At 44.7% G+C, this 20,740-nt stretch overlaps 2 long non-coding RNA genes across 5 annotated transcripts in view; one reads left to right on the forward strand and one right to left on the reverse strand.

Moving 5' to 3' along the window:
- Positions 1-2,221, forward strand: part of LOC116665332 — a 19,537-nt gene extending 17,316 nt beyond the window's left edge. For 2 of the 4 annotated variants that reach the window (XR_004321904.1, XR_004321901.1), the window contains one exon: positions 874-2,221. This is a non-coding gene — a long non-coding RNA (uncharacterized LOC116665332). The remainder of the gene's footprint in view (positions 1-873) is intronic. The other 2 variants (XR_004321902.1, XR_004321903.1) reach the window with 2 other exon arrangements.
- LOC116665333 overlaps positions 1-20,528 on the reverse strand; it is a 22,265-nt gene extending 1,737 nt beyond the window's left edge. Inside the window, exons 1-3 of the long non-coding RNA XR_004321905.1 lie at positions 17,980-20,528; positions 17,549-17,678; positions 9,490-9,585 (exon numbers count right to left, since the gene is read on the reverse strand). This is a non-coding gene — a long non-coding RNA (uncharacterized LOC116665333). The remainder of the gene's footprint in view (positions 1-9,489; positions 9,586-17,548; positions 17,679-17,979) is intronic.
- Between the last annotated feature and the right edge of the window lie 212 nt (positions 20,529-20,740).

Below are 20,740 nucleotides of genomic sequence, written 5' to 3' on the forward strand. Positions count from 1 at the left end.
TTCAATTTCTTGTAATGAACCGTAATGGAAAAGAAACTGAAAATATACATATGTCTGTATGTATATGCATAACTGAATTGCTTAGCTGTACACCTGAAACTACCATTGAAAACTGACTATATGTCAATAAAAAATAAGAATAAAAAATTACTGCCCCCCCCCCCCCAGCTTTAGCTTGTCAGAGCCTGCCAGGCAGGGCCTTCTGCAGTGTTTGCAGCAGCTGCGGAGCAGAACAGCGGTGGTGACGCGACGTGTAGGTGGAGTCACTAGTGGTGGGTGGATAAAGATCAGCTTAGCCTAATTTCTCCTTTCAATGCACTGCCCAGTCCTCTGTTTTTCTGTCAGAAAGGGCAGAGGGGTGGAGATGCAGCGGAGGCCCCAGCAGAGGAGGGTGTGATCGTGGGAGGGGATAAGCAGCCTCAGGAGAGTGGAGGACGTGGTGTGAGGGTGCCACGCATCAGCCTCTTTGGTTCCAGCTGCTTTGTGCTTCCCTTCACAGGACCTAGCACTTTGGGGTTGTAGTCATTACATTATTAGCAATGTTGTTTTTATCCTGATAATAATGTTACAATTGTTATTGTAACAGTTGTCCTATGTAGAAAATTTTAATTAAAATGTAGATGTTCAAGGTAATGTTTGTCCAAAGAGCACCAGGTAGATGGGGACAACGAAGCCTGGGTTCTGAACTCAAGTGGCCCATAGGACAGAGAAAGACTTAGAAAGTCAAAAGGAGTAGACTAGATGGAAGTATCACATGTGTAATGTTTCCATTACACATATATTATTACAAATGATACACATACATATGCATTTAGACTTGGTAAGAAGAGAATTTTCAGAGCACTGGTTCTGTTTCTTACATTCTTGCCTAAGAAAAAACCGAGTCAATGTTGAGAGGAAGGCTGATTTTTCAAGACGGTGGACTGCACACATGGGTTTCTATCTGCTCGCTCCCATGGACCCATTAAAATGATAATGAAGGAATATGAAAAAGATCTATCCCATAACACAAAGAGAATTGAGGAGCAGGAATCAGTGGATAGTGAGAAAAGGAAGGTAAGAAAGAAGACAGTTGATTTTCTAAATAATTTGTTTTTTTAAATTGTATCACTTGGTTTTTAAATTATATAGGTATATTACTTTGATTAAAAAAAGTTTTGTTCTTTTTCTTTTAATTTGGAAGGAGCTTGGTTGTTGTCTTGTTCCTACTCCCGCTTTTACTCAAGATCACACATACACCATCCTAAGGACATGAGCGGCCATCCTATTTTTAACAATCGCCAGAGAAAGGCAATGCCAGCCTCTCCTTAACTGAGCCATTTCATTGTCTGACAATCCTCATGGTTTTGATTCACGTCTTCCTTGCAGTCTGAAGGTGATAATATCCTGTCTGAAGGAGCTAATGTACACCCAGGGAGTACCCCGGCTCTGTTCAATGAAATAAAATGTCCAGAGCTGTCCCCTCTCTGTTTTATATGGTGACACACTTTTATGTGTGATTAAGAAACAAAACAAAAAAGGGGGGAATGCACTGAACTTATCAAAGTACAATACTTGCTGTTTCCCCAGAAAAACTCGTGCTTTCATTCTATTTCTAGTGCTGTTAGGCTGACCCTAGGGAACCAAAGATGTTTTGCACTGAAACAGAGATTAACACTTAACAGCTAGAGTCAGCCCATGGCAATACTGTGAAGTAGGCAAAGTTTGTCATTAGGATTTTTACATCATTCCTTGATGGGTCTTTTTTCTTATTGTCCCCTCTCTCAGCTCCAAGGCAGTTACTGCTCTGTAGGTGCCAAGAAAACAAAACAAACTATTTTACACTACACTGTCATTGACTTTCTTGTGAATTCTACCCCGAGGACATTTGCATCTCATTTCACTCAGGATCCAATCAAGAGGGAGAATCTCTGTGGCAATTTGGACAGAGAAAGTATACTATGAAAAATTATTAACAATAAGAAGGGATTAAAGTAGCAAAGAGTAAGAAGTAAAGAGAACTCTAAGGAATTTAGGAATGAAATAGACTTACCATATGATTCGGCAATCCCACTCCTGGGCATATATCTGGGGGGGAACTCTAATTTCAAAAGACACATGTACTCCAATATTAACAGTAGCACTATTTACAATAGTCAAGACATGGAAACAACTTAAATGTCCATCAACAGATAATTGGATAAAGAACCTGTGGTATATTTATACAATGGAATACTACTCATCCATAAAAAATAATAAAATAATGCTATTTGCAGAAAGATGGATGGACCTGGAAATCATCATTCTGAGTGAAGTAAGCCAGAAAGAGAAAGGAAAATACCATATGGTATCACTCATATGTGGACTCTAAAAAAAAAAAAAAAAAGAAAGAAAGAAAGAAAAAAGAAGACACTAATGAACTTATCTACAAAACAGAAACAGACTCACAGACATAGTAAACAAACTTATGGTTACGGGGGAAAGGAAATGGGAAGGGATAAACTGGGAGTTTGAGAGTTGCAAATATTAACTACTATATAAAAAATAGATAAAAAACAAACTTCTGTATAGCATAGGGAACTATAGTCAATATCTTATAGTAACCTATAGTGAAAAAGAATATGAAAATGAATATATGCATGTATATGTATGACTGAAATATTATGCTGACACCAGAAATGGACACATTATAACTGACTATACTTCGATTAGAAAAAAAGAATTTGGGAATGGCAAGTAAGGAACAACAACAACAACAACAGCCCTTAGGGCTGGGAGAGAGTTCTTGAGGAAGAAGCCCCCAAGGGCTGAGATTCAGACTTTCTTGAAGAGGGCACAGCTGTGGCTTACTGGATGGCAGAGAAGACTCTGGGATACTGCACCAATGGAACTTGCTGGAAATCTGCTTTCTAGGATGTCAGGAAAAGCTGATCACAGAGTGATATCTCACAAGAGGTACTCTACTACAAAACCACCTGAGGTGGGAGAAATGCCAGAGGAGCTGCTGGCCACTGGGAGCTGCTGGCCACCGTGCACTGCAGGAACTGGGTCCTGGAGAAGTGGCTGGTGCTGTCGGAGCCTGGTAATCTGCAGCAGTCTGCCAAGCAAGCATGAGGGAACCAGGACAGAAATCCCCTTCCACTGTAGTGTTTCTCCAGTATCCTCTTTTGACAAAACTTACCAATGTACCAGTGGCCAAGGAAAAAATATTTAAAGGGTACAGACCCATTTTTGAAGAGCAGGCAGTGAAGGATGAATTTGGAGCTGAGAGGCAATAAATTGATAACTGGCACACATTTTAAAAGAGAAAGAAAAGATCAAGATAATGATGAACCCAATGGGATGATTGTAAAGTCCCAGAATAGGCAGGCTAGAGAAGGTATTTTAGAGGAGAGCTTTCTTTTTCTTTTTTTTGGGGGGGGGTGTAATTAGATTATTTATGCATTTATTTATTTATTTTAATGGAGGTACTGGGGATTGAACCCAGGACCTCATGCATGCTAAGCACATGCTCTACCATTGAGCTATACCCTCCCCACCCTGGAGCAGGAGAGCTTTCTAGTGGTCCAGAAACCACACTATGCAGGTGACATAAATGCATGTCAGGATTGAGTAGGGTTATTACATGTTGCTTCCAGGTAGAAAAGGGATGCTGTCAGGCCCTGAACTCTTAGTTCAGGTTCACCCTCATTCCTACCTATGGCTGAGATGGCTATGTTCCCATCAATTCTGTTCCTTCTTTCAAGCACATGAGGGAACAGCATTCCCCAGGCTTCTTGCTTCTACGTGAAGTATGCAACATGTTTCAGTTGATGAAATGGAGTATGTGAAGAAGCAATAAATGTCATTTCTGGATTGGGCCCCTAAAGTGTCCCATTAGACTGTCAGTTCACTGTCCCTTCACTGACGGCCCTATGAAGGCAGAGGATCCAATAGAAGGCATCAAAGAAGCTCTGGAGGATGGTGGTGGAATAAGAAAGAGCCTGAGTCATCGCTCTGAGGAGAGAGACGCAGGTGAGCTGCTCAACCCACATTAGATTAGAATGTGACTAAACTGTGTTAAGTCAGTCATCCCTTGGAGACTTCTGGGATTTTTTTGTTACTGCAGCTAGTATTAATTTCCCTGGGCAAATGAAGGCCCCCCTAGGACAGCCCCAATCTTAAGTAGTGGAGAGAGATTACGCATCATTCCTTTTCTTTGAGCTCGTCAAAACGAGGAAGGTAGATCATATATTCATTTCCATTATGTGTCTCCTAAGTGTGGGCCGTCAGAGCCCCCAGTGATTTTCCACCACCCACTGTGGCAGGCAAAGCACGGTAACTAGGTTTCCATACTGAATAGACTCCCTGAAGGTGAGCGTCAGGACCCGTTCTTTTCTCACTTCTGGGAGTTAATTGTTGGTACAAAAAGGCTTGACATGGAGGCCCACGGTGGGCCTCAGTACCCAGAGAATTTGTCCTGGTGCAGGAAGGGAGCACTTTCCTGCCAAAGCTCAGGCTCCACTGCTTCAGGTGGCCCTGCTCCTGGTCCACACCACATGCCTCTGGAAGAGCCCCGAGGTCTGGGCTCCACTCTTCTCTCCATTATTTACGGAAGAGTGGAAGCAGGTTTGGTCCCGGGTACAAATATTTAGAAAGTGCATTGTTTTCTATATTTAAATGTGTATCTATTAAATATGGACATATGCATTTTTCTCTTTCCATATATACAGACTCTTTTTTGAGTGTGTATTGGTAATAAAGGAAGGATACTGCACGCAGGTTTTTTGCCATCTGCAAAACCAAGTGAGATCTACTTCTGCTGCCCTCTCTGTTTTATGGCTGTCAGTTTTAAAGCCAACTCGGAGACACCTCTGTCACCTCAGCCTGGGAAGAGCATCATCCTGGACCTACGCTGTTTGAGGTCCTCAGGAGAACTGCTCTGACCCTCAGGTGGTGTCTTTATGTGACGCCAGTAGGGTTAGCACAGATCTCCCGGAGGTCTGCCTCCTGCGATTCAGTGCCTCGTGAGTAAATCACTTTTAACAGCAGTGTGGCACCGTATAAAGTTTATGTAGGATGGACATAAATTTGGGTCTGAAAAGAGCGGAGTTTCCTGTGGTGACAGGCAGCTAGGCTGGGGTGTGTTAATACCCGTTCACTCCTTTGTTAGACTGAAAATTTTATCAGCTGGAGGCCTGAGGAGCCCAGGACACAAAATGAGGGTCTGCGGAGGGGGAGATTCTGGCACACAGTATTTGAATCCAAACTCTGAACAGCTTTTGATACAGTGAGGTTTGCTTGGGGTAGGAAATCTATTACCCTGAAGGCAGATCCCTTTAACCCCCAAAAGACACCTTCCTGGAGGTTATGATGAACTCCAGAGGAACCACAGAATTAGAAGGATGGGGTGGCAGCAATTTCATTCACGGACACATGATTACATGGTTCTACTTTAGAATTCTGGTTTGGGACAAAGGATCTCCAACAGAACTTGCTGAACCAAACATTTTCAGGGCTTTTTACATGAAATCTACATCAGTCCCCCAGCACTGCTGCAGAATCCACATTTTCAGCTTCGTCTTTGATTTCACAGGGTTGCACAGGTTGACATTTGTGAACACAAGGGACCCGGGAGTCTACAGAGTTGAGGGCTTTTCACACACCTAAGCCCCAAACCACATTAGCCCTGACAGACTTGCTCATGGCATCGGCTACACTGCCCAGGTGTTCTAAATGATTGCCCTCCAAAAAAAGGTGGCTGTTGGAGGAAGGGAGTGCAATCTTCAAAAAATGCCAAGTGGCATATCTGGGTTAGACCTGGAGCAGCCCCAAATGCCAGCTCGCTAGAGGCAGCTTTGCAGGTTTGGTACAGGATGGGGCCACAGCGGAAGCTGCATACTCCTGGGGGCAGCGAGCTCTGCTCTGGGGAGCACCTGGACCACGAAGGCTGCTGTGGCTCTGCAAGCCCCAAGAGAGGTGAGGTGGAGAAGAGAGGAGGCGTGGCACTTCAGGGAGTGAGTCACGACTGAGAAAGTCTCCCACAAAAGCTGAGCCCACGTGAGGGAAGCGGCACGGCACGGAGATCAGGAGGCTGGATTCTGGCACCTGGTGGGTTGCACTCAGTCTAGCTTCCCCCACTTATTAGCTGTGTGACCTTGGGCAAGTCACTCAGCCACCTTGTTTGCTAGTTCTCCAACTATGACTTGGTGATAACAGGCCTCAAGACGGGTAAACTGTTTAGAAAGAACCTGGCCTATCAGGGGTAATTTTGGAGCAATAATCATCCAAGGACCTATAGGGGAAGTGAAGGAGGTGGGAGTCCCTCTCCTCCCCCACCTCAGGCTTCACGGCCACAGACACTCTGCTGGCAGACACGGAGGGCGGGCACATGACATCAACATGAAATTCATACTTCCCGGACGTCTCCTTCTATTTCAGGTGGGGCGGTGGCAGGCCCTGGAGTGGGGTTTCACAGGGCCTGGGCTTCCCCCTCAGCCCTGTCGCATAGGCCGTACACCCAGTCTTCCTAGTCTGTCTGTTTATCCTTGTCCAGGTGCCACTCTGCCTCATAGTTTTATAGTAAGGCTTCAATCTGATAGTATAACTCCTCCAACTTTATTCTTCTTCAAAATGGTTTTGGCTATTCTAAGTCCTTTGCCTTTACTTATATATTTTAAAATCTTGTCAATTTCCATAAAATCTTCCATTGGGACTTTGATTGGGATTGCCTTGACTCAGCAGATCAATGTAGAGAGAACTGAAATCTTAATAGTAAGTTTTCCAATCCATGAAGATAGAATATCTTTCCTCAATGATTTAGCTTGAATAACAATAATTTGAGTAAATCTTTAGTATTTTCAAATAGCTAAGCATAGAGTTACCATATGATCCAATAATTCCACTCCTAGGTATGTACTCAAGGGAACTGAAAACATATGTCCTCACAAAAACTTGTACATGAATGTTCAGAGTAGCATTATTCACAATAGCCAAAAAGTGGAAACAACTCCATCAGCTGATGAATGGATACATAAAATGTGGTATATCCATGTAATGGAATATTATTTGGGAACAAAAAATAAAGTACCAATACATGCTACAACCATGGATAAACCTTGAAAACATTATGCTAAATAAACAAGGCCAGTCACAAATGACCACATACTGTATGATACTATTTAAATAAAATGTCTAGAACAGGCAAGTCTATAGAGACAGAAAATAGATTAGTGGTTGCCTGGGGCTAGGGGGATGGGAAGAAAATGAGTAAGTGACAGCTAAGGGGCTTGGGGTTTCTTTTGGGGTAATGAAAATGTTCTAAAATTGAATGTGGTGAGGGTTGCACAATTCTGAAAAAAGCAATTAAATTGTATGAATCATATGGTATGTGAATTATATAAATGAGTAAATCATATGGCATATAAATTATATCTCAATAAAGCTGTTTAACATTTTTTAAAGTTATACTGTCCATAATCTAACATCACTGAATTGTGTCCCTCCAAAATTCGTATGTTGAAGCCCTTACCCCCAACGCCATTCTGATGTGGCTGTTTGGAGATAAGGCCTTTAAGAGGTGATTAAGTTAAAATGAGGCCATTAAGGTGGGACCTAATCCATCGACTGTTGTCCTTATAAGAAGAGGAGGTGAGGGCACTCAGAGACATGAGGGATCATGCACACAGAGGAAAGGCCATGTGAAGACACAGTGAGAAGGTGGCGATCTGCACGCCAAAGAGAAAGGCCCTGAAGAAGAAATCAAACCTTGATCTTGATTGGACTTGTAGCATTCAGAACGGTGAGAAATAGATTTCTAGTGTTTAAGCCACCCAGGCTGTGGCATTTTGTTATAGCAGCCTTAGCACACTCACACATCTATATTGATGTTAATATTCTTCAGTGACCAATTTAGTCTAAAATGTATCAGCATGTAAACTTCCCAAGTCTAAAGCAAAGTCAAACTGGACCATGTTTTCCACATCTGTAGAGCTTCTTGTGTGTGAAAACATTTTGATTGTAAGCAGTACTTAGAAATTCCTGAGGTTTTTTTCATTTTTAAAATTTTAGACAATTGAGACTAAATTTGGGGGGAGAAGATAATTATTGAGAAATAGAATTTTGAAATACTGTATGTATTAATGCTTTGTAGTTCAATAAAAAGTTCAAAAATAACATGGACATAGATTAAATTATTGGAAAAACACACTTAATTTTGGGGGGGTTGTTCATTTTTTAAATTTAAATTTTTTGAGGAGTTTACTTTTTCCTTTGAAAAAAAGAAAAAAACAAATTGAGAAATAAGTTACTTTCTCTAAACCCCACCTGAATGAACACAGAGGAAGCTGTGATAGCACAGGAACAGGAGGGTACAAGGGAGCAAGGACTCTATAGTAATGTGTGTTTCACGGGGAAACTGAACAATCAAGCCACTGCAAAAGCAGTTTTGAAACCTAATTAAAAAATTAAATATTAAAAGCATTTGTCTAAAGCAAATATTAAAGTTGACCAAAACATGTTTTTGGTGAGGATCATCTCAAGGCAACAATGGGGGAGTAGCAACCCTATACAGTTGACCCTTGAACAGCAGAAGTTTGAACTGCCCGGGTCCACTCATACACGGATTTCTATCAATAACTGTGTATTACAGAACTACATGATCCCAGGTTGAATCTGTGAATGTGGAACAGTGGATACTCAGGGTTGACTATAAAGTTAAAAGTGAATTTTTTACTATGCACGGGTGGGTGCCACGAACCTCTGAGTTGTCAAGAGTCAACTGTATTTGGTAATTTCCTCAAGGTCACACAGACAGGGATTCAAAACCAGGTGGTTCTGGAGCCAAAGCCTGTGCCCTTAACAACTAGGGTAGATTGGAGTGAAAGAACTGGTCCTGACTCTTCACTTTCTGTGCTGTAACTTTGTAGATCTAGCCCCCAGGACAGGTGCACTCTGCTGCCCCACTGATGTGCGTTTGACCATGTGACTTGTGGTTGGTGATCACAATGCAAGCAGAGGTCTTAAAAGAGTATGAGTATGGTCTTAGACATACAGTCAGCCCTCTTTATCCACAGGTTCCACATCCAAGGATTTAACTAACCAAGAATGGAAAATACTAAAAATTTTTTTTGAAAAAGTCCAGAAAGTTCTAAAAAGCAAAACTTTAATCTGTGTGAGCTGGCTACTATTTACATAGTATTTACATGGTATTTACCACTATTTACATAGTGTTTGCCTTGTATTAGGTATTATAAGAAATCTAGAGGTGATTTAAAATGTACAGGAGGAAGTGTGTAGGTTTCATGCAAATACCATTCCATTTTATATAAAGAACTTGAACATCCGTGGATTTTGGTGTCTGAAGAGGGGGTCCTAGAAACCAATATCCCCTGCTTGCCAAGCAACCACTGTACTTAAGTGGGTAGATGAGGTTTGCCTTGGCTGGGGTGTAATAGCTGCGAGATAAGAATTTCCCAGGAAACCACTGACCCCTTCAACCTAGGCCCCAGCACAAACACTTGTGGAACAGACCTGAACTTGACCTGAAGCCTGGAGGCAAGTCCTGCAGTGGACAACTTGGATATCTGAGCCTGGAGTCCAGCCAAGCCTAGCAGGGTTGTAGTCCAACTGTGGATCACAAGGAGAAAAAAAAACAAACAAATTAACAAACAACCCAAACTTCTTATTTTAAGTCACTAGGTTTGGGAATAACTTCTGTAAGTGTCGGGTTACTGCAACCAGTGCAGCCACTATGTTCTCTAAGTATGGTCCTTAGACACCTGCATCCAGATCACCTCAGCGCTTCTTAAACCAGTGAAGATTCCAGGAAAACGACCATTTATGTACACTGATGAAGTGGTTTGATGGGACAATTCAGCAGTAAAAGTTAAACTTAGGAATATATTAAAATTAATAGCGGAGCAATTCCACCTCCAGATATTTCTCCAAGAGAAGTCCTTGCTGATGTCCACCAAAAACGTGTAAGGGTGACGGCTGTGACACTGAAAATCTGGAAATAACTATCCACCCACAAAGAAACAGGCAGATGAATGATGCTATTTTCATTCTGTAGAATCCTATTAAATACTATGTGTTAAAAAGAAGAAAGTAAATCTCAATGGAGAGTTCTCTCAGATGGAATGAATACTCAGTGAAAAGTCAAGGTGCCAAACGGTCTGTGCAGACTGATTTCATTCATGCAAAGAAAAGGCCCCATCCGTGTAAATGTGCTCCAGGAGGATTACAGGGATACAAACCAAGATGGCAAGTGATGACCTGTGGGAAGGTATGGTGTTGGGAAGGTATGGTGTTGGGAAGGGGTGGGGGGCTTTGCTTTATGTGAATGTTTATTGTTCTTATGCTGAGAGAAGAAGGTACACATATATTACTTGTGTCATCAAAAAGAAAACTTTTATGTATTTAAAAAATGTACATTTCTGGGTCTTGCCTCCAGATCAGAAGAGTCTAGGAATCTGCATTTAATTGAATCTTGTTCTCTCTGCCGCCCGAGTCAGCAGCAAGCTCGCAAGAAAGCAGCCAGCCAGGGTCAGAGCCGCTAACCTGACTCAGCAGAGCCAAAGACAGACTGTTAGCTGAGGTGGAGGACAATCTTACCTGAGGGTTTCTCAGTTTTAAGAGAGCCAAATGCAGCACAAAGCTCTAGAATCATTCAGCTTCTGAAGAAGGTCCCGGTTAGTTGCTAGAATCCCCTCTGCTCATCATTCTCCATCCCACCTGGTCCCAGCCCACCTCTGGAGGAGCCTATTTGAATCTCTGAAGAGTAAGGGAAGATGCTTGAGATAGTTACATTTATCAAAAGAGGGCCTAAGGAGTGAGGCAGGGCATCCTTCACAGCCCAGGGACAGGACCCTGTAGGCCATCCTACTTGGAGACACTCTCGTTATGGAAAGGACAAGGCTGGGGGCAGGATAAAGCCCATAGGAGTTTTCAGTTTTTTTTTTTTTCCAGTTTCAGCTATAAAATCAGGGGTTCGCTCAGAGAAACAGTCCCTCGTGCCTTGTAAGTCCGTGATCATCTGAGACTCTCTGCTGGAAGTCAGGTTCATCAAATCCAATAAGGATGGGTCCTCCTTGAAGAGCTGGTGTTGAGGTCCAGGCTGAGGCTCTGCTCTGCGGCCGCAGAGCACTGGGAGAAGAGGTGCAAGCCGGGCATCTCACCTGATGCGACAGGAGTCAGGCTATCCTCCCCAAATCCCAGTCCAACTTACAGCTGCCCCCACAGGTCACTGTCCCTGTCGTAGCAGGACCTCCTTTCTCAAGGGCTGAGTTGGCCAAGCCCACCTGGCCTGGTTGGCTTCTCCAAAAGCAGGAGGCCCGTGGCTGAGACCTCCCTGCAGCCCTGCTGGGAGTGGCACCCTCCATTGTGCCTTGGGGGCTCTGGTCACCAGCCCCTTTGGGGCCCTCTTTGCCAGCAGGGGCAGACTGTGACACAGTCACCAGGGCTGCCCAGACCAGAGTTGAGGGAGGGAGCCTCCCCTGGCTGAGCCTGTGGGGCTGAGGCAAGTGGAATTAAGCAACCCAAAGCAGTGTGTCCTGCGATTGTTCTGTGGCCCCATATTCCTAGCGGGAGGAAAGTGAGAGAGAAAAGGGTTCATGTGCTCCACGACACATTTCTGGGCCTCCTGCCCAAGAAAGCCTGATTCAGCAGGTCTCGGGAGGGGCCCAGAAACCTGCATTTTAAGATTCTTTTAGGTCACGTTCAGGCAGATTTGGGAACTGTGGTCTTAGGTGACCCTGGTTGGGGTTTGTTCAGAACGTTTGGGAAGGATCAGAGGTTGGTGTGAGAAACTGGATTTTGATTCAGGTATTGGGAGCCTCCCTACCTCCCTGGACTCAGAAGCAAGGGCTTGGCTTGTCCTGTGACCTTAGAATCCCAAACCCCACCCCTGGTCTAGACAGAGCTGGGCAGCAGGGCTTCAGGTGTGGTGGGGAGAGCAAGGCCCAGGCCGAGCCCCAGGCTGAGGGCCCTGGAGGAGCTGCCAGGCCCACAGCTGCAGTCAAGAGTCTGGTGGGGAAATTCTCACATGTTTGCAAAACGCAGCCATGGTTTCAAGTGCTGTCTGCACGAGCAGCTGCTTTCTATTCTTGATCTGGGTCTGTAGGATCTTGAACCTGATCAGACACGTGTCTGCATGCAACACAGACACACCTCTCCTGAGACACAGGAAGCCGGGTGTGCCTGTAACTCCAGCTCAGGGCAGGGCTCTTCAGGTTTCCCATCAACAATGGAAGCTTCCTCTAAGTTGGGCCTTCTGGATTTACCAGTCAGTTTCAGCAAAAGATGTGAGCACTTTAATGTCAAACAAAAACAGCCACTTACAGTAAAGAGGCGACAGACTTTCCACCAGGCTAAAAGTTTCAGAAAGTTTTATATTCCAGCACTAAATGCAGTGTTATGGTTCTAATCAGTTCAGGAAATAAAATGTCAACAATTTATTTGGGTCTGTGAGACTCAGAACTCCTGGCCAAAAATGTGCCCTTTGATCTTTATCCCTTTAATCTGAAGCATTCTCTAAACGCATTTCCACTTTAACGAACAATGCTTTATACTGGCATAATACTCTTTACTGAAGAAATTTGGATCGTATTTTAGGTTTCGCAACCCTTGGAGTAAGTTCAGTGTAATATCCGAGTCCCTAACATGTGCCAAGTTCCTACTGGCAGTGAGCACAGAGGCGAGGAGAAGTCAGGGAGAAGGGTGCAGGGTGCCCTGGGGAGACCAGAGCTGAGTGCGGGGAGTCCTTAGGAGGAGCTATCCCATGTGACTGAGGGATCAGAGAGGGCTTCGGGTGGGAGGAGAGGTTGGAGTAGGGCCTCAAAGGATGGATAGGCTGTTAAGTAGAGCAGAGAGGGCAAGAGAACATGCCAGGCAAAGGGGAAAGACTGGAGAAGCACAGAGCGTGCTGGAGGCACTGGGGGCAGTTCACTGTAGCCAGGACCCCAGGTGGGGGTGATGGTAGAGGGGACAGGAGAGATAAGGCTGGCAAAACAGTGGAGCTAGACCTCATGGTGTCCTGCCAAGGTTTGAGGAATCTCACAGAAATGGTGCTCATGAGGCAGAGCTGGACCTGCAGATACAGGAGCTGGTCAGCAGCACTTCCCAGTCACTATCTGGTGGGTCACCGTCTCCAGCCACTGCTTCTCTCTGCAGACTGCATCCTCCGCTCCCCCCGGGGGCTGTCTCTGGTCCTGACTCAACCTAACCTGTAGGCCAAATGTCCATCACTACCGCCTCTTGATTCTTGGTCCCAACTCAAGGGAGACAATTCCATGAGCTAGAGGCCAGGCCAGTCAGTGGACTGGTTCCCCCTCCACCCCCCTCACCCCCAGGCATCTATCCCTGCTATCACCAACTGTTCTGGTGCAGGGGTATAGTGTGTAGGGGTGGGGTGGAGTCTTAAAAAAGGGGTGTGGGCTGGGCAGCCTCTCCAAACGTGTCTTCTTCCACTGGTGGGGGTCAGTGGGAGCTGTCACATTGCTCAAGGAGGAGGACACAGAGTCATAGCTGAGATGCTAGGTTACTCTCCACCATGTGGAGGGCAGACGAGTTGAAAGGGAGGTTGACCACACGGATCAGACGTCTTCCACGTACCAAGCCCTGTGCTAGCTGCCTCACGCATGTTCTTTTATTTCATTTTCTCAAGAGCCCATTTCACTTGTGAGAACACAAGAGCTAAGGGGCTTGGAGATGTGAAGTAACCTGCCCAAAGCCACACAACTACTAATGGAAGAACTGTGACTTGAATGCAAAATTGGGTCTGACTTGACTTCTATGCTTTTCTGCCACATAAAGCGGGAATCAGTCAGGACGGCCTCTCACCGATGCCTCACCTGCCTGAGTCCGCACTCAATCCGTCACTCTCGCTGACTTTCTCTTCCTCCTCCTGGGTCTTTCGTCTCTGTTGATGCCATCACCATCTACAGCCCAAATCTATCTAAATCTCAGTTTCCTTCTCTGTGAGACAGAGATGATAACCGTATGTTTCAAAGGCTGTCAGGAACACTAAACGAGGTGGGTCTCATGGAGCGCTTGGAGCTGGGCTTGGAGCCTGGCATATGTGTGTGCAGAACTGATAGAGCAATTGATTGGCTGTGGGGACAGCAGGAGCCTGACTTGGAATTTTATTTGTCTAAATGTAGGACTTGGCAAACTTTTTTCTGTGAAAGGCCAGGTAGTAAATATTTTCAGCTCAGGGTGGTAAATATTTAGTCTCTGTTTCAACTGCTCAACTTTGCCGTTGTAGGGAAACACCAACCATAGCCAAGGCATAAGTGAATGGGGTGTGCCCCAAGAAAACGTTTTTACAAAATTTCTGTATCCCAAGAAAATGTTTATACAAAAATGAGCAGGGGGCTGATTTGGACTGAGGATTGTAGTTTGCCATCTCCTGGTCTTTGTCTTGGCTCCTTCCATGAAGGTGGAGCCATGTCTGTTTAGTTCATAGATTCTTCTCCAAGGTCCAGCACAGTGCCTGCCATGTGGTAGACAGTCCAGAAACATTTGTCAACGGAGTGATTAAGTGAGAGACAGCAAGCAAGAACAACAGTGGCTGAGATAGGGCAGCACTTTGAGGATCCTCTGGGTATCAGTTGCAGGGTTCAGTGTAGGAAATAGGAACCACACCAGGGTTTTTAAGCAAAAGGGAGAATTACAAACTTGCTGGAAGGGCTGCAAGAGAAGGCTCCATCCTGGGCCTTCAGGGATGACTCCCAGAATGTGGCAGAACTGATCTGTCAGGAGAGCTGTCACCTCTGCCACATTTGGGAAGGAGGAGACTCAGGAAGCTGCCACTGGAAGCATTGACCTCAAGAACACTGTAGCCACAACACAGTGGTCAGAATGTGGTCAGAAAGCTGGGAACATCGGCCTGCAGGTGGGGATGTGGCACTTAGCCATGGCCACCTCCACAATAGACTCTTGTCACCCCTGAAGCTGGAGATTGGACATGAGGGGCTCCATAATCTTGCTTTCCAGCTGAATACGGACAAAAGGCACAGAAAATTGGCTTCTGCCTCACTTCTGCCTCCTGAACTTCGTGCTAATACGTCTAACTGGTATGGCCAGATTGACATTCATGAGCCTTGTGGTAAGGGAGTCTGGGAAATGTGGTTTTCTTAGCTTCCTTGATTCTGAAGCACAGGAGGCATCCCAGAAAGATGTGGGAATGGATTCACACCATGTGTAGTCCAACCTATACATTCTGGTGATCTATTGCTGCAGAACAAACCATCCCAAACCATAGTGGCTTAAAACCAGTCATTTATTTTGCTCTGAAATTTGACATTTGGTCAGGACTTGGTGGGGGCAGCTTGTCTCTGCTCCATGAGGAGTCAGCTGGAGCGGTTCAACTGGTGGCTTAGCATGGGCTCCACGGTGTGAATGAGCCCCCACAGCCACCTGGGAGACCAGGTGGAGAAGAACCAAAGCCGTTGGCAAGAGGCCCAGCCGAGCTCCTGGCAGCAGCCAGCATCAGCTCACCAGCCATTGGGAAGACGGGTCCCCCAGCCACGTGGGGCTGCCCCCGCTGATGCCGTGTGGAGCAGAGATGTCCCTGCATAGCTCTGCCCAAATCGCAGACTTGTGAGCAAAATAAACAACTGTTTCTATTTCTGCCACTAAGTTTTGGGATAGTTTGTTTTGCGGTAAAAGATCACCAGGATGGGCAGGTTGTGCTGAATGTGAAGGAGGAAGGGAAACAGATGGGGTGATCAAACAGAAATGAAGCATCCAGTGCCAGGGAGGGATAATGGTTGATCCAAATATAAGCCAAGTTCACCTCCCTCCTGCACCCCCAACAGTGAGACTTACCAGCTTTCTAACTCTGATTCATCCTGAAAATCAGCCCAGTGTGGTTTGGGCTGTATCAGCTCAGCCTAAATGTTGGGCTGAATCAAAAGCCCTTTATTCTTACAACTGCTGCTGCTTGGGGGCTTTGTCTCTTCCCAAAACTGCCTGTTAGCAATTTGTGATCAGGGCTGAAAGATTTAGATTTAGAAACTGCCAACTGTCATAGAAAGGCAAGACTGACTTGCTGTGTTCTGATTTTAACAACTGGCTTCCAGGATAGCTCAGGTGATTTCCAAGTACAGGGGAGTCACTTACAGTTGTTCCAGTTGTATACTGCACAATTCTGGGAGGGGAGAGGGGAACCATTTCCATTCTAGTCATCACCTCTTGGCATATTTATTATGAGAGTTTTCTGGTAGATGGCAGCAAAGTGTCTTGTGCTACAGTAGCTTCTTCTAGTTTGCAAAAAGGCAATTTGAAGCTAGTGGCAAGAGGTATAGGGACAAAACTAGTGTCTAATAAATCTTGGGCCAGTGGCAGGGCTTAGGAGGAGAAAAGGAAGGAGTAGGGAGGAGTATTAGGATCGGGGGAGGTCCCTTTACTCAACCAAAAAGGGCACCCAAGAGATAAGAAGTGTTGAGATTTGTGGGTTTCAAGAATCAGCCTCTTGAGGCCAGCAGGGTTTTAGAGGAGGCAGGATTAGACCAACAAAAGAAGAGTACTCAGGAGAAGTAGAGAGAATTGGCCACAGATTTGCCTTGAAAAGTCGAGATCTAAGGGCTGACTTTAGTAAGCAAATAATGACCCTTTGTGGAGAGATGGGGATGAAGAGAATGAATGACTATCTAAATAAAAATTCTATGGTTCTGGTGGAGGTGGGGGTGGGCCGAGGGTGGGTGGAGAAAAATGGACAGTGATTGCCATGGGAACACACTGTTGAAGTGGAAGGTCCCTGGGGCACAGCTGGAATTCTGCCTCACCTCTGACCACTCTGGTTCTGGAAACCGACATCAGTCAGGAACCAGCACCATAACTCAGCAATAGTGCTGCTTCTGAATGTCAAGGTGGATTACATGATGCTTTTCCATTTCAGACACTGTAGATTGCAAAATCTTTACAGTTGGAACAAGGTTCTCCATTTTGCACTTGATTCTGAAAGAGAATCCCAGCCAAGCACAGCTTTTTGTTTTATCTATGTATCTTCCAAGGTCTCCTTTGGCTGTGCACGTTGCTTTTGTTCTCGGCTGGCTGTTTTAAGTACAGCTTTGCTGCATTTCCATTTTCCCTCGTTCTCAAAAACAAGTACTCATTTGAATTAGAGCAGAAAAATACTGAATAGAATGAAGCATTGCTTTCTTCCTCTCAAACATGTTGAGGTCACGGTTTAGTGACAGCAGTGACAATCATGAATGCCACGCACTTTCACTTAGAGACCTTCAGCAACCTATACACAAATATTTTCTGAAACTCACAGGTGAGGGGGGAGGTGACGTGGCCACACAGGATTGCGCTGATTACAGTCTGATCCCTCTTTCCATTCCCAATTATCTCACAAATTACGCTTTGGTGAATAGTACTGGAGCTGTTCATATTTTAAATCAAACTAAAGTCCACTGAAGTAGGAAAATTATGCATTTTACGGAAGCGATGTGGGCAAATTATTATTCAGTTTTTAACAGGGTTTTTCCATCACTTTGCTGTGCACAATATAATATGGTTAATTTACCAGAAAGCATTGTTATTCAGTCCCTAATTCTCTAGGCAGCTGCTGCCATTTGCTTACCATTTCCTCGTTGCTCTCGGGGAATTGACAGACCTTCTGGCTCCATTTAGGGTGGTTTGGGTTCCAGGGCAATCTCTAGGGGCCCCGCTTCCCTCTCGGTATCTTCCAGCATGCATCCCCTGGGAGGAGTCTAAACAGGAAAGGATTCACATACCTGGATTTAGTTTCTGAGTGGCTTTAAATGAGTCCTTTTGTAAACACACACACACACACACACACACACACACACACACACACACACACGATACAATCTCTTGCTATTTAGTAAGATTTCCCCACAGTATTACACATGTTACGCTTTTCATTAAAAACACCATCTGAATAATACCCATTTCATTCTCTCTTACTTCCAATTAGCTACTCATTGATTGTTACCTAGCAAGCCCTTGATAACTAACCAAAGGGAAAATAATTCCAAAACAAACCTATACCTGCTTTCATGAGTTCACATACTGCCTGATGAGTCAAGCAAAAGAGCCTCATAAATGGAAGGAGAAGAAAGAATGACCATGGAGTCACTGAAGGGAGAAAACCCCCTCCTAACTGTAATTAAGAAAGGAAGTGAGGAGTTATGACAAACTCCTTTCCCTGCAAGTCTTTTCTCCTCATACTCGATAAATATAGTTCAAACTGCATTCCAGCTGGGATGTCGGAGCCAAAACCTGCCTGAAACCTTGCTCTCTGTCCTTTTACGGTATTATCTCCCATCCCTCCAGTTAGCAGCGCACTAATCAGAATAAATGATGTACCTACATAGCTTTTAATGTCTGTGTGTGGGGAGAGAAGGGAGGGAGAAAAAGAGATTCAGATTTTTCTTTGCTTGGTTTTGGTTTCTCTTCATTTAGACGCATTGCTGAGCAACTTCTATATTTAAAGCATGAGCTGGCCCCTAATGGGGGTTGGGGATCAGAAGGAAACCTAACCAAAGGTGAAAAAAAAAAAAAAAAAAACCCCACTGAATCTACCGTCTCTACTTGTCCTCTAGGCATCACCTCCTCCAGGAAGCCTCCCTTGAACTCCCCATTCTGGGCCATCTGGCACTCTTTGCTGCCACCTGTATTTCTACCCAGGAGAGATCTTATTACATTTATCTTTTATGGGTCTCCAACCTCACTGGACTGCAAATACTACTTGTCTCTTGATTTTCTAGTGCTAAGCACAGAGTCTAACCCATAACAAGTACTCAATAAATGTTTGCAGAAGTAAATGGGTAATTCCTTACACATATCCAAAGGCATCTCTGTCATCATCCCATGGCCTTGAACAGCCTTGGCGAAGGACTCTTTTCATCCCAGTTCTGATTTCTTCCTCCTTGTCCAATGTCTCTGTCCTGTCTGCCCCTATTCACTGTCATCTGGGACCCACAAGCTGGCCCGACCAGACCTTCACTTCTAGGCAGTTCTGGAGTGTTTTCCTCTTTCCATCGTCAAACCCTCCCATCTTCCATCCCATTCTCAGTCAAGGGGCTGTTCTCCGCTGGGTGAAAAAGGGAATCAAATAGAGAGAGTCTGCATTAATGGGGGTTCATATGACCCTTCCCAACTGCAGCATTTTCACGTCAGCAGTACTACTTTATGGACAACATCTTCATGCTGTGGTTCTCATGCAGGGCACAGGGACTCCCTGGGTCATGCAGAGGTTTGCCACAGTACAACAAGCCCATGGGCTGCTTAACAATGCACGACCCAAAGGATGGGAAAATAATCTTATATGAAGACAAAAAATGGTATCTTACAAAAACTATCACGTTTTCATAAAATGACAAAGTTAGAATGAGACTTTGAAGGCCCCAGACTCCAGGGGGTACAGGTTTATTCCCACTGGTGCTGGGACAAGTTCTGGGGAAAGTTCAGGAAGTACTCATGGTGTTCGCTTCAGGCTACAGACTGGGCCTTCAATGTATGGACACCGGTGATACACCAGCGAGTGTGAGCACACACTCACGAGAGGCGGGGCTCGTGCCTCCAGCTGCTCACAGCCATCCCAGTGTGCTCAGCAGGGTCTGAGGTAGTGTGTTATTCTCAGGTCTACCTCTCACCCCTCTGCACGGCATCAGCCATCCAGCCATCCACCCAGTCACCCAACGTCTACCATCAGCTCATCACTGCTTTTGGTGCAGAACAGTGGTGAACAAGTTAGGCAGTTTCTGTTCTCAAGGAGCTCATAATCTGGCAGGGAAAATGCATTAAGAGAAGAGTCATGTTATTAAACACATTAGAAGAGTAGTAAGTATTCTGAAAAGGAGCATAATGTTATGGCTGCTGATGGTGGGGACAGTCATTTGTCACTGATCACCTTAGAATAGTCCCTGTCACATTGGAAAACCACTTATTTTTATTTCCAGTCCTCAGAATTAATTTAAAAATTAATGTATATCTCTACCCACCCTCCATGGGATTCTGAATATTTTGCATGTTCAAAAAGAATGAGGTAGGATTTAGGAATTTATTATGAAAAATTTCTGAGTATGAAGATACACATAAATTATGAAGTTTCATTTGGTATTGCAAAGATATTAAAGATATTAAAGATACTGATTTTTTCTTGTTTTCTTCTCTGTAGTTATACTCTGCTTTTGAGAAATAAAATAAACATATTACTGGTACCTGCCTTAGTAAATCTGTACCCTACAATATCATTTTTAAAGTAAGAATTTGTTTGAGTTTCCTTTCTCCCCACCGAATTATTTCTTCTCTCCTTCCCTCCCTTCCTTCCGTCCTCCCCTCTTCTTACCTCCCAGCAAGCATTTTGGACAACCTAACTGAATTCTAACAATACAATATAAAGCAGTAAGAAAGCCAACAAAACTTACCCAAACCTATTAAAATATCTTTCAGCAACAAATTGATCAAAGACCATTTTATCTCAATATAACTTGCTAGGAAATGCCTATTCTGTCAAGTGTGGCTCTCTGGTCCAGAGCCAGGACACAAGGACAGATGATATCCCTCATGCAGGGGGCCTTGGGGCCGCTCTCCTCTGCATACTGCTGAAAACCTTACCTTCTTCCGGGACTCATGAAAGCACCATTCCAATTAATATGATATACATTCCTAAGGTCCCATTGGAAAATTCAGATACAATTTTGCAGTTCCAGTGCTACTGGAAAAATCCTCTGGTGCAAAGATTTAGTCACAGAAGGATTCCTGTCTCTCTCCTGGCGCTTGTCAGGAAATCTTTGGCTATGTGGCT

This window comes from Camelus ferus, chromosome 8 (genome assembly GCF_009834535.1).
Source record: "Camelus ferus isolate YT-003-E chromosome 8, BCGSAC_Cfer_1.0, whole genome shotgun sequence".
NCBI classification, from domain to species: Eukaryota; Metazoa; Chordata; class Mammalia; order Artiodactyla; family Camelidae; genus Camelus; species Camelus ferus.